This window comes from Anabrus simplex, chromosome 1 (assembly GCF_040414725.1).
Source record: "Anabrus simplex isolate iqAnaSimp1 chromosome 1, ASM4041472v1, whole genome shotgun sequence".
NCBI classification, from domain to species: domain Eukaryota; kingdom Metazoa; phylum Arthropoda; class Insecta; order Orthoptera; family Tettigoniidae; genus Anabrus; species Anabrus simplex.
This window is the reverse complement of record NC_090265.1, coordinates 14,769,976-14,782,442: the sequence shown is the minus strand read 5'-3', so window position 1 is coordinate 14,782,442 and position 12,467 is coordinate 14,769,976. Positions and strand designations below refer to the sequence as shown.

At 44.3% G+C, this 12,467-nt stretch overlaps 14 non-coding genes across 14 annotated transcripts; 7 read left to right on the top strand and 7 right to left on the bottom strand.

Annotated features, from left to right (window-relative positions):
• The first annotated feature begins 221 nt into the window (after nucleotides 1-221).
• On the top strand, nucleotides 222-383 carry LOC136859065 (U1 spliceosomal RNA). The gene has a single exon (XR_010858822.1). It is a non-coding gene; the product is annotated as a U1 spliceosomal RNA (small nuclear RNA).
• An 862-nt stretch (nucleotides 384-1,245) lies between these two features.
• LOC136859133 (U2 spliceosomal RNA) lies at nucleotides 1,246-1,438 on the bottom strand. Its single transcript, XR_010858883.1, has one exon. It is a non-coding gene; the product is annotated as a U2 spliceosomal RNA (small nuclear RNA).
• A 591-nt stretch (nucleotides 1,439-2,029) lies between these two features.
• On the top strand, nucleotides 2,030-2,191 carry LOC136859063 (U1 spliceosomal RNA). Its single transcript, XR_010858821.1, has one exon. It is a non-coding gene; the product is annotated as a U1 spliceosomal RNA (small nuclear RNA).
• An 862-nt stretch (nucleotides 2,192-3,053) lies between these two features.
• On the bottom strand, nucleotides 3,054-3,246 carry LOC136859132 (U2 spliceosomal RNA). Its single transcript, XR_010858882.1, has one exon. It is a non-coding gene; the product is annotated as a U2 spliceosomal RNA (small nuclear RNA).
• A 591-nt stretch (nucleotides 3,247-3,837) lies between these two features.
• LOC136859062 (U1 spliceosomal RNA) lies at nucleotides 3,838-3,999 on the top strand. The gene has a single exon (XR_010858820.1). It is a non-coding gene; the product is annotated as a U1 spliceosomal RNA (small nuclear RNA).
• Nucleotides 4,000-4,861: 862 nt separating this feature from the next.
• On the bottom strand, nucleotides 4,862-5,054 carry LOC136859131 (U2 spliceosomal RNA). The gene has a single exon (XR_010858881.1). It is a non-coding gene; the product is annotated as a U2 spliceosomal RNA (small nuclear RNA).
• A 591-nt stretch (nucleotides 5,055-5,645) lies between these two features.
• LOC136859061 (U1 spliceosomal RNA) lies at nucleotides 5,646-5,807 on the top strand. Its single transcript, XR_010858819.1, has one exon. It is a non-coding gene; the product is annotated as a U1 spliceosomal RNA (small nuclear RNA).
• Nucleotides 5,808-6,669: 862 nt separating this feature from the next.
• LOC136859195 (U2 spliceosomal RNA) lies at nucleotides 6,670-6,862 on the bottom strand. The gene has a single exon (XR_011017703.1). It is a non-coding gene; the product is annotated as a U2 spliceosomal RNA (small nuclear RNA).
• Nucleotides 6,863-7,453: 591 nt separating this feature from the next.
• LOC137497149 (U1 spliceosomal RNA) lies at nucleotides 7,454-7,615 on the top strand. Its single transcript, XR_011017685.1, has one exon. It is a non-coding gene; the product is annotated as a U1 spliceosomal RNA (small nuclear RNA).
• Nucleotides 7,616-8,475: 860 nt separating this feature from the next.
• LOC137497162 (U2 spliceosomal RNA) lies at nucleotides 8,476-8,668 on the bottom strand. The gene has a single exon (XR_011017702.1). It is a non-coding gene; the product is annotated as a U2 spliceosomal RNA (small nuclear RNA).
• A 591-nt stretch (nucleotides 8,669-9,259) lies between these two features.
• LOC137497148 (U1 spliceosomal RNA) lies at nucleotides 9,260-9,421 on the top strand. Its single transcript, XR_011017684.1, has one exon. It is a non-coding gene; the product is annotated as a U1 spliceosomal RNA (small nuclear RNA).
• An 862-nt stretch (nucleotides 9,422-10,283) lies between these two features.
• On the bottom strand, nucleotides 10,284-10,476 carry LOC137497161 (U2 spliceosomal RNA). Its single transcript, XR_011017701.1, has one exon. It is a non-coding gene; the product is annotated as a U2 spliceosomal RNA (small nuclear RNA).
• Nucleotides 10,477-11,067: 591 nt separating this feature from the next.
• Nucleotides 11,068-11,229, top strand: LOC137497147 (U1 spliceosomal RNA). The gene has a single exon (XR_011017683.1). It is a non-coding gene; the product is annotated as a U1 spliceosomal RNA (small nuclear RNA).
• An 862-nt stretch (nucleotides 11,230-12,091) lies between these two features.
• On the bottom strand, nucleotides 12,092-12,284 carry LOC137497160 (U2 spliceosomal RNA). The gene has a single exon (XR_011017700.1). It is a non-coding gene; the product is annotated as a U2 spliceosomal RNA (small nuclear RNA).
• Nucleotides 12,285-12,467: the final 183 nt, after the last annotated feature.

Here is a 12,467-nt window from a genome sequence, read left to right as displayed (position 1 = left end):
GGCCCATTTGACGCCATACTCAGGGGTAGCAGTGAACCGAGTGTCGAGATGGAGAGGGCTGCGAGTAGTTTGATCCGAAAGTGCAGGGTAGTGGTGTTCGTCCGAGGGAAGTCGCCGCTTTTGACCGTTGGTAAAATGGGGCATAGAGGAGAGGCTGTAGGCTCCCCCTGTCGATATGCGGCCCCTTATTGGTTTGGCAAGTCGTATAAGCGGGGCTCGTCATACTTACCTGGCGTAGGGGTTACCGTGATCAACAAGGCGGTTCCCCCAGGGTGAGGCCCTTGCATTGCACTTCGCTTGGGTTGACCCCTGCGAATACCCCAAATGTGGGTATCTCGGGCGCGTAATTTTTGGTAGTCGGGACTGCGTTCGCGCTGTCCCGGACTTTTTAGTAAAGAAACAAAAATTTGTGACAAAGGGGTTCGTTTTGGTAATTGTTTAGTGAAGAGAAATAAAGCTTGTGATTTTTACACTTTCCCTTGTTTTGCTGAAACTTCCGAACAATGTCCTTGAGCTGTACGGTGCATGAGGGTATACTCCTGTTGCTAAGTTACGGAAAGGTCCTTTCTCATAACGTAGCAGAGCGGGGGTTACCCTTAAAAAAAAAAAAAAAAAAAAAAAAGAAAGAAATACATCCTCCCTCCCACTTTACTGACTATTCCGATAGGGACGAGTGTTTTGACTATTTTGTCTTCCCCTGCAAGGTAAACGTCTCTCTCTCTCTCTCTCTCTCTCTCTCTCTCTCTCTCTCTCTCTCTCACTCACTCACTCACTCACTCACTCACTCACACAGAGAGACGGAGAGACATACATACATGCATGCATAAATAAGTATGAACCTATGTCCGCGACCATTACAAGAGCTTCTTCTTCTTATTATTATTATTATTATTATTATTATTATTATTATTATTATTATTATTATTTGGTGACTTACCCACAAGAGCTTGAGGGCAGGAGTGGTGACAATGAAAAACAACCACAAACATACATATTTTATTATTACATACATACATACATACATAACATTATAATAATTAGGGTACACAGAATACGTGTTTAACATTACAGTAGTGAGAAAAAAGTCAGACCAACAAACATACAAGGAAATAAACAAAGACATAGGCCACAGTACATATCTTACATCGATACATAATATTATTATTATTATTATACAACATTTTAATAAACAAGTAATAAAATGAACAAGTACCAGAATATTGAACTTATTTTTGTTTTTTTCTTTTAGGGTGGGCCGATCCCGACTGTACTGCAATGCCGGGCCAACCCGTGACAGAGGTGGAGCAAGCCCCTAGCACTCCGTCGATTTCCAAAAATAAGTTTAATATTCTGGTCGTGCGATGCACGACGTATCAGATATTAAGCTGATAAGAACAGATACTACACTTTGATCTTAGCCAAGAGGCCGAGAAGCGATAGCGTCGCGACGCAAAAAGCGTTTGATAGTAGTCCAAAGGGGTGCCTAGGCGAGGTACACACGCCATCATACCCCGGAAGGACGTTGCGAAAGTAGAAATTGGCGGGAAACTTGTAGTACTCTTTGTTTCGTCTTGGGCTTGTGGAGGCGCTAGGGGTGGTAGTTGAGCAATAGTCCCAAGGTCACACGGCATCGCATAGTGCGGAGTAGTAGTACAGGTAAGGGTAGAATGGCGTCCGAGAGTTGCGTGAGGAGCCATCTGCTGAGGAGAAGAAGAAAGGAGCCTGTCCCATTTGACTGTTTGTGACACACGCGCGCTCTGTTGGCGGTTTGAGGAAGCAGAGGTGCGGACGGCGTGGTCCGTTGCCTAGGCCCATTTGACGCCATACTCAGGGGTAGCAGTGAACCGAGTGTCGAGATGGAGAGGGCTGCGAGTAGTTTGATCCGAAAGTGCAGGGTAGTGGTGTTCGTCCGAGGGAAGTCGCCGCTTTTGACCGTTGGTAAAATGGGGCATAGAGGAGAGGCTGTAGGCTCCCCCTGTCGATATGCGGCCCCTTATTGGTTTGGCAAGTCGTATAAGCGGGGCTCGTCATACTTACCTGGCGTAGGGGTTACCGTGATCAACAAGGCGGTTCCCCCAGGGTGAGGCCCTTGCATTGCACTTCGCTTGGGTTGACCCCTGCGAATACCCCAAATGTGGGTATCTCGGGCGCGTAATTTTTGGTAGTCGGGACTGCGTTCGCGCTGTCCCGGACTTTTTAGTAAAGAAACAAAAATTTGTGACAAAGGGGTTCGTTTTGGTAATTGTTTAGTGAAGAGAAATAAAGCTTGTGATTTTTACACTTTCCCTTGTTTTGCTGAAACTTCCGAACAATGTCCTTGAGCTGTACGGTGCATGAGGGTATACTCCTGTTGCTAAGTTACGGAAAGGTCCTTTCTCATAACGTAGCAGAGCGGGGGTTACCCTTAAAAAAAAAAAAAAAAAAAAAAAAGAAAGAAATACATCCTCCCTCCCACTTTACTGACTATTCCGATAGGGACGAGTGTTTTGACTATTTTGTCTTCCCCTGCAAGGTAAACGTCTCTCTCTCTCTCTCTCTCTCTCTCTCTCTCTCTCTCTCTCTCTCTCACTCACTCACTCACTCACTCACTCACTCACACAGAGAGACGGAGAGACATACATACATGCATGCATAAATAAGTATGAACCTATGTCCGCGACCATTACAAGAGCTTCTTCTTCTTATTATTATTATTATTATTATTATTATTATTATTATTATTATTATTATTATTTGGTGACTTACCCACAAGAGCTTGAGGGCAGGAGTGGTGACAATGAAAAACAACCACAAACATACATATTTTATTATTACATACATACATACATACATAACATTATAATAATTAGGGTACACAGAATACGTGTTTAACATTACAGTAGTGAGAAAAAAGTCAGACCAACAAACATACAAGGAAATAAACAAAGACATAGGCCACAGTACATATCTTACATCGATACATAATATTATTATTATTATTATACAACATTTTAATAAACAAGTAATAAAATGAACAAGTACCAGAATATTGAACTTATTTTTGTTTTTTTCTTTTAGGGTGGGCCGATCCCGACTGTACTGCAATGCCGGGCCAACCCGTGACAGAGGTGGAGCAAGCCCCTAGCACTCCGTCGATTTCCAAAAATAAGTTTAATATTCTGGTCGTGCGATGCACGACGTATCAGATATTAAGCTGATAAGAACAGATACTACACTTTGATCTTAGCCAAGAGGCCGAGAAGCGATAGCGTCGCGACGCAAAAAGCGTTTGATAGTAGTCCAAAGGGGTGCCTAGGCGAGGTACACACGCCATCATACCCCGGAAGGACGTTGCGAAAGTAGAAATTGGCGGGAAACTTGTAGTACTCTTTGTTTCGTCTTGGGCTTGTGGAGGCGCTAGGGGTGGTAGTTGAGCAATAGTCCCAAGGTCACACGGCATCGCATAGTGCGGAGTAGTAGTACAGGTAAGGGTAGAATGGCGTCCGAGAGTTGCGTGAGGAGCCATCTGCTGAGGAGAAGAAGAAAGGAGCCTGTCCCATTTGACTGTTTGTGACACACGCGCGCTCTGTTGGCGGTTTGAGGAAGCAGAGGTGCGGACGGCGTGGTCCGTTGCCTAGGCCCATTTGACGCCATACTCAGGGGTAGCAGTGAACCGAGTGTCGAGATGGAGAGGGCTGCGAGTAGTTTGATCCGAAAGTGCAGGGTAGTGGTGTTCGTCCGAGGGAAGTCGCCGCTTTTGACCGTTGGTAAAATGGGGCATAGAGGAGAGGCTGTAGGCTCCCCCTGTCGATATGCGGCCCCTTATTGGTTTGGCAAGTCGTATAAGCGGGGCTCGTCATACTTACCTGGCGTAGGGGTTACCGTGATCAACAAGGCGGTTCCCCCAGGGTGAGGCCCTTGCATTGCACTTCGCTTGGGTTGACCCCTGCGAATACCCCAAATGTGGGTATCTCGGGCGCGTAATTTTTGGTAGTCGGGACTGCGTTCGCGCTGTCCCGGACTTTTTAGTAAAGAAACAAAAATTTGTGACAAAGGGGTTCGTTTTGGTAATTGTTTAGTGAAGAGAAATAAAGCTTGTGATTTTTACACTTTCCCTTGTTTTGCTGAAACTTCCGAACAATGTCCTTGAGCTGTACGGTGCATGAGGGTATACTCCTGTTGCTAAGTTACGGAAAGGTCCTTTCTCATAACGTAGCAGAGCGGGGGTTACCCTTAAAAAAAAAAAAAAAAAAAAAAAAGAAAGAAATACATCCTCCCTCCCACTTTACTGACTATTCCGATAGGGACGAGTGTTTTGACTATTTTGTCTTCCCCTGCAAGGTAAACGTCTCTCTCTCTCTCTCTCTCTCTCTCTCTCTCTCTCTCTCTCTCTCTCACTCACTCACTCACTCACTCACTCACTCACACAGAGAGACGGAGAGACATACATACATGCATGCATAAATAAGTATGAACCTATGTCCGCGACCATTACAAGAGCTTCTTCTTCTTATTATTATTATTATTATTATTATTATTATTATTATTATTATTATTATTATTTGGTGACTTACCCACAAGAGCTTGAGGGCAGGAGTGGTGACAATGAAAAACAACCACAAACATACATATTTTATTATTACATACATACATACATACATAACATTATAATAATTAGGGTACACAGAATACGTGTTTAACATTACAGTAGTGAGAAAAAAGTCAGACCAACAAACATACAAGGAAATAAACAAAGACATAGGCCACAGTACATATCTTACATCGATACATAATATTATTATTATTATTATACAACATTTTAATAAACAAGTAATAAAATGAACAAGTACCAGAATATTGAACTTATTTTTGTTTTTTTCTTTTAGGGTGGGCCGATCCCGACTGTACTGCAATGCCGGGCCAACCCGTGACAGAGGTGGAGCAAGCCCCTAGCACTCCGTCGATTTCCAAAAATAAGTTTAATATTCTGGTCGTGCGATGCACGACGTATCAGATATTAAGCTGATAAGAACAGATACTACACTTTGATCTTAGCCAAGAGGCCGAGAAGCGATAGCGTCGCGACGCAAAAAGCGTTTGATAGTAGTCCAAAGGGGTGCCTAGGCGAGGTACACACGCCATCATACCCCGGAAGGACGTTGCGAAAGTAGAAATTGGCGGGAAACTTGTAGTACTCTTTGTTTCGTCTTGGGCTTGTGGAGGCGCTAGGGGTGGTAGTTGAGCAATAGTCCCAAGGTCACACGGCATCGCATAGTGCGGAGTAGTAGTACAGGTAAGGGTAGAATGGCGTCCGAGAGTTGCGTGAGGAGCCATCTGCTGAGGAGAAGAAGAAAGGAGCCTGTCCCATTTGACTGTTTGTGACACACGCGCGCTCTGTTGGCGGTTTGAGGAAGCAGAGGTGCGGACGGCGTGGTCCGTTGCCTAGGCCCATTTGACGCCATACTCAGGGGTAGCAGTGAACCGAGTGTCGAGATGGAGAGGGCTGCGAGTAGTTTGATCCGAAAGTGCAGGGTAGTGGTGTTCGTCCGAGGGAAGTCGCCGCTTTTGACCGTTGGTAAAATGGGGCATAGAGGAGAGGCTGTAGGCTCCCCCTGTCGATATGCGGCCCCTTATTGGTTTGGCAAGTCGTATAAGCGGGGCTCGTCATACTTACCTGGCGTAGGGGTTACCGTGATCAACAAGGCGGTTCCCCCAGGGTGAGGCCCTTGCATTGCACTTCGCTTGGGTTGACCCCTGCGAATACCCCAAATGTGGGTATCTCGGGCGCGTAATTTTTGGTAGTCGGGACTGCGTTCGCGCTGTCCCGGACTTTTTAGTAAAGAAACAAAAATTTGTGACAAAGGGGTTCGTTTTGGTAATTGTTTAGTGAAGAGAAATAAAGCTTGTGATTTTTACACTTTCCCTTGTTTTGCTGAAACTTCCGAACAATGTCCTTGAGCTGTACGGTGCATGAGGGTATACTCCTGTTGCTAAGTTACGGAAAGGTCCTTTCTCATAACGTAGCAGAGCGGGGGTTACCCTTAAAAAAAAAAAAAAAAAAAAAAAAGAAAGAAATACATCCTCCCTCCCACTTTACTGACTATTCCGATAGGGACGAGTGTTTTGACTATTTTGTCTTCCCCTGCAAGGTAAACGTCTCTCTCTCTCTCTCTCTCTCTCTCTCTCTCTCTCTCTCTCTCTCTCACTCACTCACTCACTCACTCACTCACTCACACAGAGAGACGGAGAGACATACATACATGCATGCATAAATAAGTATGAACCTATGTCCGCGACCATTACAAGAGCTTCTTCTTCTTATTATTATTATTATTATTATTATTATTATTATTATTATTATTATTATTATTTGGTGACTTACCCACAAGAGCTTGAGGGCAGGAGTGGTGACAATGAAAAACAACCACAAACATACATATTTTATTATTACATACATACATACATACATAACATTATAATAATTAGGGTACACAGAATACGTGTTTAACATTACAGTAGTGAGAAAAAAGTCAGACCAACAAACATACAAGGAAATAAACAAAGACATAGGCCACAGTACATATCTTACATCGATACATAATATTATTATTATTATTATACAACATTTTAATAAACAAGTAATAAAATGAACAAGTACCAGAATATTGAACTTATTTTTGTTTTTTTCTTTTAGGGTGGGCCGATCCCGACTGTACTGCAATGCCGGGCCAACCCGTGACAGAGGTGGAGCAAGCCCCTAGCACTCCGTCGATTTCCAAAAATAAGTTTAATATTCTGGTCGTGCGATGCACGACGTATCAGATATTAAGCTGATAAGAACAGATACTACACTTTGATCTTAGCCAAGAGGCCGAGAAGCGATAGCGTCGCGACGCAAAAAGCGTTTGATAGTAGTCCAAAGGGGTGCCTAGGCGAGGTACACACGCCATCATACCCCGGAAGGACGTTGCGAAAGTAGAAATTGGCGGGAAACTTGTAGTACTCTTTGTTTCGTCTTGGGCTTGTGGAGGCGCTAGGGGTGGTAGTTGAGCAATAGTCCCAAGGTCACACGGCATCGCATAGTGCGGAGTAGTAGTACAGGTAAGGGTAGAATGGCGTCCGAGAGTTGCGTGAGGAGCCATCTGCTGAGGAGAAGAAGAAAGGAGCCTGTCCCATTTGACTGTTTGTGACACACGCGCGCTCTGTTGGCGGTTTGAGGAAGCAGAGGTGCGGACGGCGTGGTCCGTTGCCTAGGCCCATTTGACGCCATACTCAGGGGTAGCAGTGAACCGAGTGTCGAGATGGAGAGGGCTGCGAGTAGTTTGATCCGAAAGTGCAGGGTAGTGGTGTTCGTCCGAGGGAAGTCGCCGCTTTTGACCGTTGGTAAAATGGGGCATAGAGGAGAGGCTGTAGGCTCCCCCTGTCGATATGCGGCCCCTTATTGGTTTGGCAAGTCGTATAAGCGGGGCTCGTCATACTTACCTGGCGTAGGGGTTACCGTGATCAACAAGGCGGTTCCCCCAGGGTGAGGCCCTTGCATTGCACTTCGCTTGGGTTGACCCCTGCGAATACCCCAAATGTGGGTATCTCGGGCGCGTAATTTTTGGTAGTCGGGACTGCGTTCGCGCTGTCCCGGACTTTTTAGTAAAGAAACAAAAATTTGTGACAAAGGGGTTCGTTTTGGTAATTGTTTAGTGAAGAGAAATAAAGCTTGTGATTTTTACACTTTCCCTTGTTTTGCTGAAACTTCCGAACAATGTCCTTGAGCTGTACGGTGCATGAGGGTATACTCCTGTTGCTAAGTTACGGAAAGGTCCTTTCTCATAACGTAGCAGAGCGGGGGTTACCCTTAAAAAAAAAAAAAAAAAAAAAAAAGAAAGAAATACATCCTCCCTCCCACTTTACTGACTATTCCGATAGGGACGAGTGTTTTGACTATTTTGTCTTCCCCTGCAAGGTAAACGTCTCTCTCTCTCTCTCTCTCTCTCTCTCTCTCTCTCTCTCTCTCTCACTCACTCACTCACTCACTCACTCACTCACACAGAGAGACGGAGAGACATACATACATGCATGCATAAATAAGTATGAACCTATGTCCGCGACCATTACAAGAGCTTCTTCTTCTTATTATTATTATTATTATTATTATTATTATTATTATTATTATTATTATTATTTGGTGACTTACCCACAAGAGCTTGAGGGCAGGAGTGGTGACAATGAAAAACAACCACAAACATACATATTTTATTATTACATACATACATACATACATAACATTATAATAATTAGGGTACACAGAATACGTGTTTAACATTACAGTAGTGAGAAAAAAGTCAGACCAACAAACATACAAGGAAATAAACAAAGACATAGGCCACAGTACATATCTTACATCGATACATAATATTATTATTATTATTATACAACATTTTAATAAACAAGTAATAAAATGAACAAGTACCAGAATATTGAACTTATTTTTGTTTTTTTCTTTTAGGGTGGGCCGATCCCGACTGTACTGCAATGCCGGGCCAACCCGTGACAGAGGTGGAGCAAGCCCCTAGCACTCCGTCGATTTCCAAAAATAAGTTTAATATTCTGGTCGTGCGATGCACGACGTATCAGATATTAAGCTGATAAGAACAGATACTACACTTTGATCTTAGCCAAGAGGCCGAGAAGCGATAGCGTCGCGACGCAAAAAGCGTTTGATAGTAGTCCAAAGGGGTGCCTAGGCGAGGTACACACGCCATCATACCCCGGAAGGACGTTGCGAAAGTAGAAATTGGCGGGAAACTTGTAGTACTCTTTGTTTCGTCTTGGGCTTGTGGAGGCGCTAGGGGTGGTAGTTGAGCAATAGTCCCAAGGTCACACGGCATCGCATAGTGCGGAGTAGTAGTACAGGTAAGGGTAGAATGGCGTCCGAGAGTTGCGTGAGGAGCCATCTGCTGAGGAGAAGAAGAAAGGAGCCTGTCCCATTTGACTGTTTGTGACACACGCGCGCTCTGTTGGCGGTTTGAGGAAGCAGAGGTGCGGACGGCGTGGTCCGTTGCCTAGGCCCATTTGACGCCATACTCAGGGGTAGCAGTGAACCGAGTGTCGAGATGGAGAGGGCTGCGAGTAGTTTGATCCGAAAGTGCAGGGTAGTGGTGTTCGTCCGAGGGAAGTCGCCGCTTTTGACCGTTGGTAAAATGGGGCATAGAGGAGAGGCTGTAGGCTCCCCCTGTCGATATGCGGCCCCTTATTGGTTTGGCAAGTCGTATAAGCGGGGCTCGTCATACTTACCTGGCGTAGGGGTTACCGTGATCAACAAGGCGGTTCCCCCAGGGTGAGGCCCTTGCATTGCACTTCGCTTGGGTTGACCCCTGCGAATACCCCAAATGTGGGTATCTCGGGCGCGTAATTTTTGGTAGTCGGGACTGCGTTCGCGCTGTCCCGGACTTTTTAGTAAAGAAACAAAAATTTGTGACAAAGGGGTTCGTTTTGGTAATTGTTTAGTGAAGAGAAATAAAGCTTGTGATTTTTACACTTTCCCTTGTTTTGCTGAAACTTCCGAACAATGTCCTTGAGCTGTACGGTGCATGAGGGTATACTCCTGTTGCTAAGTTACGGAAAGGTCCTTTCTCATAACGTAGCAGAGCGGGGGTTACCCTTAAAAAAAAAAAAAAAAAAAAAAAAGAAAGAAATACATCCTCCCTCCCACTTTACTGACTATTCCGATAGGGACGAGTGTTTTGACTATTTTGTCTTCCCCTGCAAGGTAAACGTCTCTCTCTCTCTCTCTCTCTCTCTCTCTCTCTCTCTCTCTCTCTCTCACTCACTCACTCACTCACTCACTCACTCACACAGAGAGACGGAGAGACATACATACATGCATGCATAAATAAGTATGAACCTATGTCCGCGACCATTACAAGAGCTTCTTCTTCTTATTATTATTATTATTATTATTATTATTATTATTATTATTATTATTATTATTTGGTGACTTACCCACAAGAGCTTGAGGGCAGGAGTGGTGACAATGAAAAACAACCACAAACATACATATTTTATTATTACATACATACATACATACATAACATTATAATAATTAGGGTACACAGAATACGTGTTTAACATTACAGTAGTGAGAAAAAAGTCAGACCAACAAACATACAAGGAAATAAACAAAGACATAGGCCACAGTACATATCTTACATCGATACATAATATTATTATTATTATTATACAACATTTTAATAAACAAGTAATAAAATGAACAAGTACCAGAATATTGAACTTATTTTTGTTTTTTTCTTTTAGGGTGGGCCGATCCCGACTGTACTGCAATGCCGGGCCAACCCGTGACAGAGGTGGAGCAAGCCCCTAGCACTCCGTCGATTTCCAAAAATAAGTTTAATATTCTGGTCGTGCGATGCACGACGTATCAGATATTAAGCTGATAAGAACAGATACTACACTTTGATCTTAGCCAAGAGGCCGAGAAGCGATAGCGTCGCGACGCAAAAAGCGTTTGATAGTAGTCCAAAGGGGTGCCTAGGCGAGGTACACACGCCATCATACCCCGGAAGGACGTTGCGAAAGTAGAAATTGGCGGGAAACTTGTAGTACTCTTTGTTTCGTCTTGGGCTTGTGGAGGCGCTAGGGGTGGTAGTTGAGCAATAGTCCCAAGGTCACACGGCATCGCATAGTGCGGAGTAGTAGTACAGGTAAGGGTAGAATGGCGTCCGAGAGTTGCGTGAGGAGCCATCTGCTGAGGAGAAGAAGAAAGGAGCCTGTCCCATTTGACTGTTTGTGACACACGCGCGCTCTGTTGGCGGTTTGAGGAAGCAGAGGTGCGGACGGCGTGGTCCGTTGCCTAGGCCCATTTGACGCCATACTCAGGGGTAGCAGTGAACCGAGTGTCGAGATGGAGAGGGCTGCGAGTAGTTTGATCCGAAAGTGCAGGGTAGTGGTGTTCGTCCGAGGGAAGTCGCCGCTTTTGACCGTTGGTAAAATGGGGCATAGAGGAGAGGCTGTAGGCTCCCCCTGTCGATATGCGGCCCCTTATTGGTTTGGCAAGTCGTATAAGCGGGGCTCGTCATACTTACCTGGCGTAGGGGTTACCGTGATCAACAAGGCGGTTCCCCCAGGGTGAGGCCCTTGCATTGCACTTCGCTTGGGTTGACCCCTGCGAATACCCCAAATGTGGGTATCTCGGGCGCGTAATTTTTGGTAGTCGGGACTGCGTTCGCGCTGTCCCGGACTTTTTAGTAAAGAAACAAAAATTTGTGACAAAGGGGTTCGTTTTGGTAATTGTTTAGTGAAGAGAAATAAAGCTTGTGATTTTTACACTTTCCCTTGTTTTGCTGAAACTTCCGAACAATGTCCTTGAGCTGTACGGTGCATGAGGGTATACTCCTGTTGCTAAGTTACGGAAAGGTCCTTTCTCATAACGTAGCAGAGCGGGGGTTACCCTTAAAAAAAAAAAAAAAAAAAAAAAAGAAAGAAATACATCCTCCCTCCCACTTTACTGACTATTCCGATAGGGACGAGTGTTTTGACTATTTTGTCTTCCCCTGCAAGGTAAACGTCTCTCTCTCTCTCTCTCTCTCTCTCTCTCTCTCTCTCTCTCTCTCTCACTCACTCACTCACTCACTCACTCACTCACACAGAGAGACGGAGAGACATACATACATGCATGCATAAATAAGTATGAACCTATGTCCGCGACCATTACAAGAGCTTCTTCTTCTTATTATTATTATTATTATTATTATTATTATTATTATTATTATTATTATTATTTGGTGACTTACCCACAAGAGCTTGAGGGCAGGAGTGGTGACAATGAAAAACAACCACAAACATACATATTTTATTATTACATACATACATACATACATAACATTATAATAATTAGGGTACACAGAATACGTGTTTAACATTACAGTAGTGAGAAAAAAGTCAGACCAACAAACATACAAGGAAATAAACAAAGACATAGGCCACAGTACATATCTTACATCGATACATAATATTATTATTATTATTATACAACATTTTAATAAACAAGTAATAAAATGAACAAGTACCAGAATATTGAACTTATTTTTGTTTTTTTCTTTTAGGGTGGGCCGATCCCGACTGTACTGCAATGCCGGGCCAACCCGTGACAGAGGTGGAGCAAGCCCCTAGCACTCCGTCGATTTCCAAAAATAAGTTTAATATTCTGGTCGTGCGATGCACGACGTATCAGATATTAAGCTGATAAGAACAGATACTACACTTTGATCTTAGCCAAGAGGCCGAGAAGCGATAGCGTCGCGACCAAGGACCAAGGGGGATGTTTTCATTCCCCTCCCCGAAGGGGAGGGGCGGGCCACCTAGAAGGTAACGCCTTCTCTCTGGCCAGGAGATTTGGCGGGGTTCGGGGATTTGGATTGGTTTGAAGTGAGAAAGGGGGAGCGTTAGGTTTTAGTGAATTGGGGGAGTTTGACCTC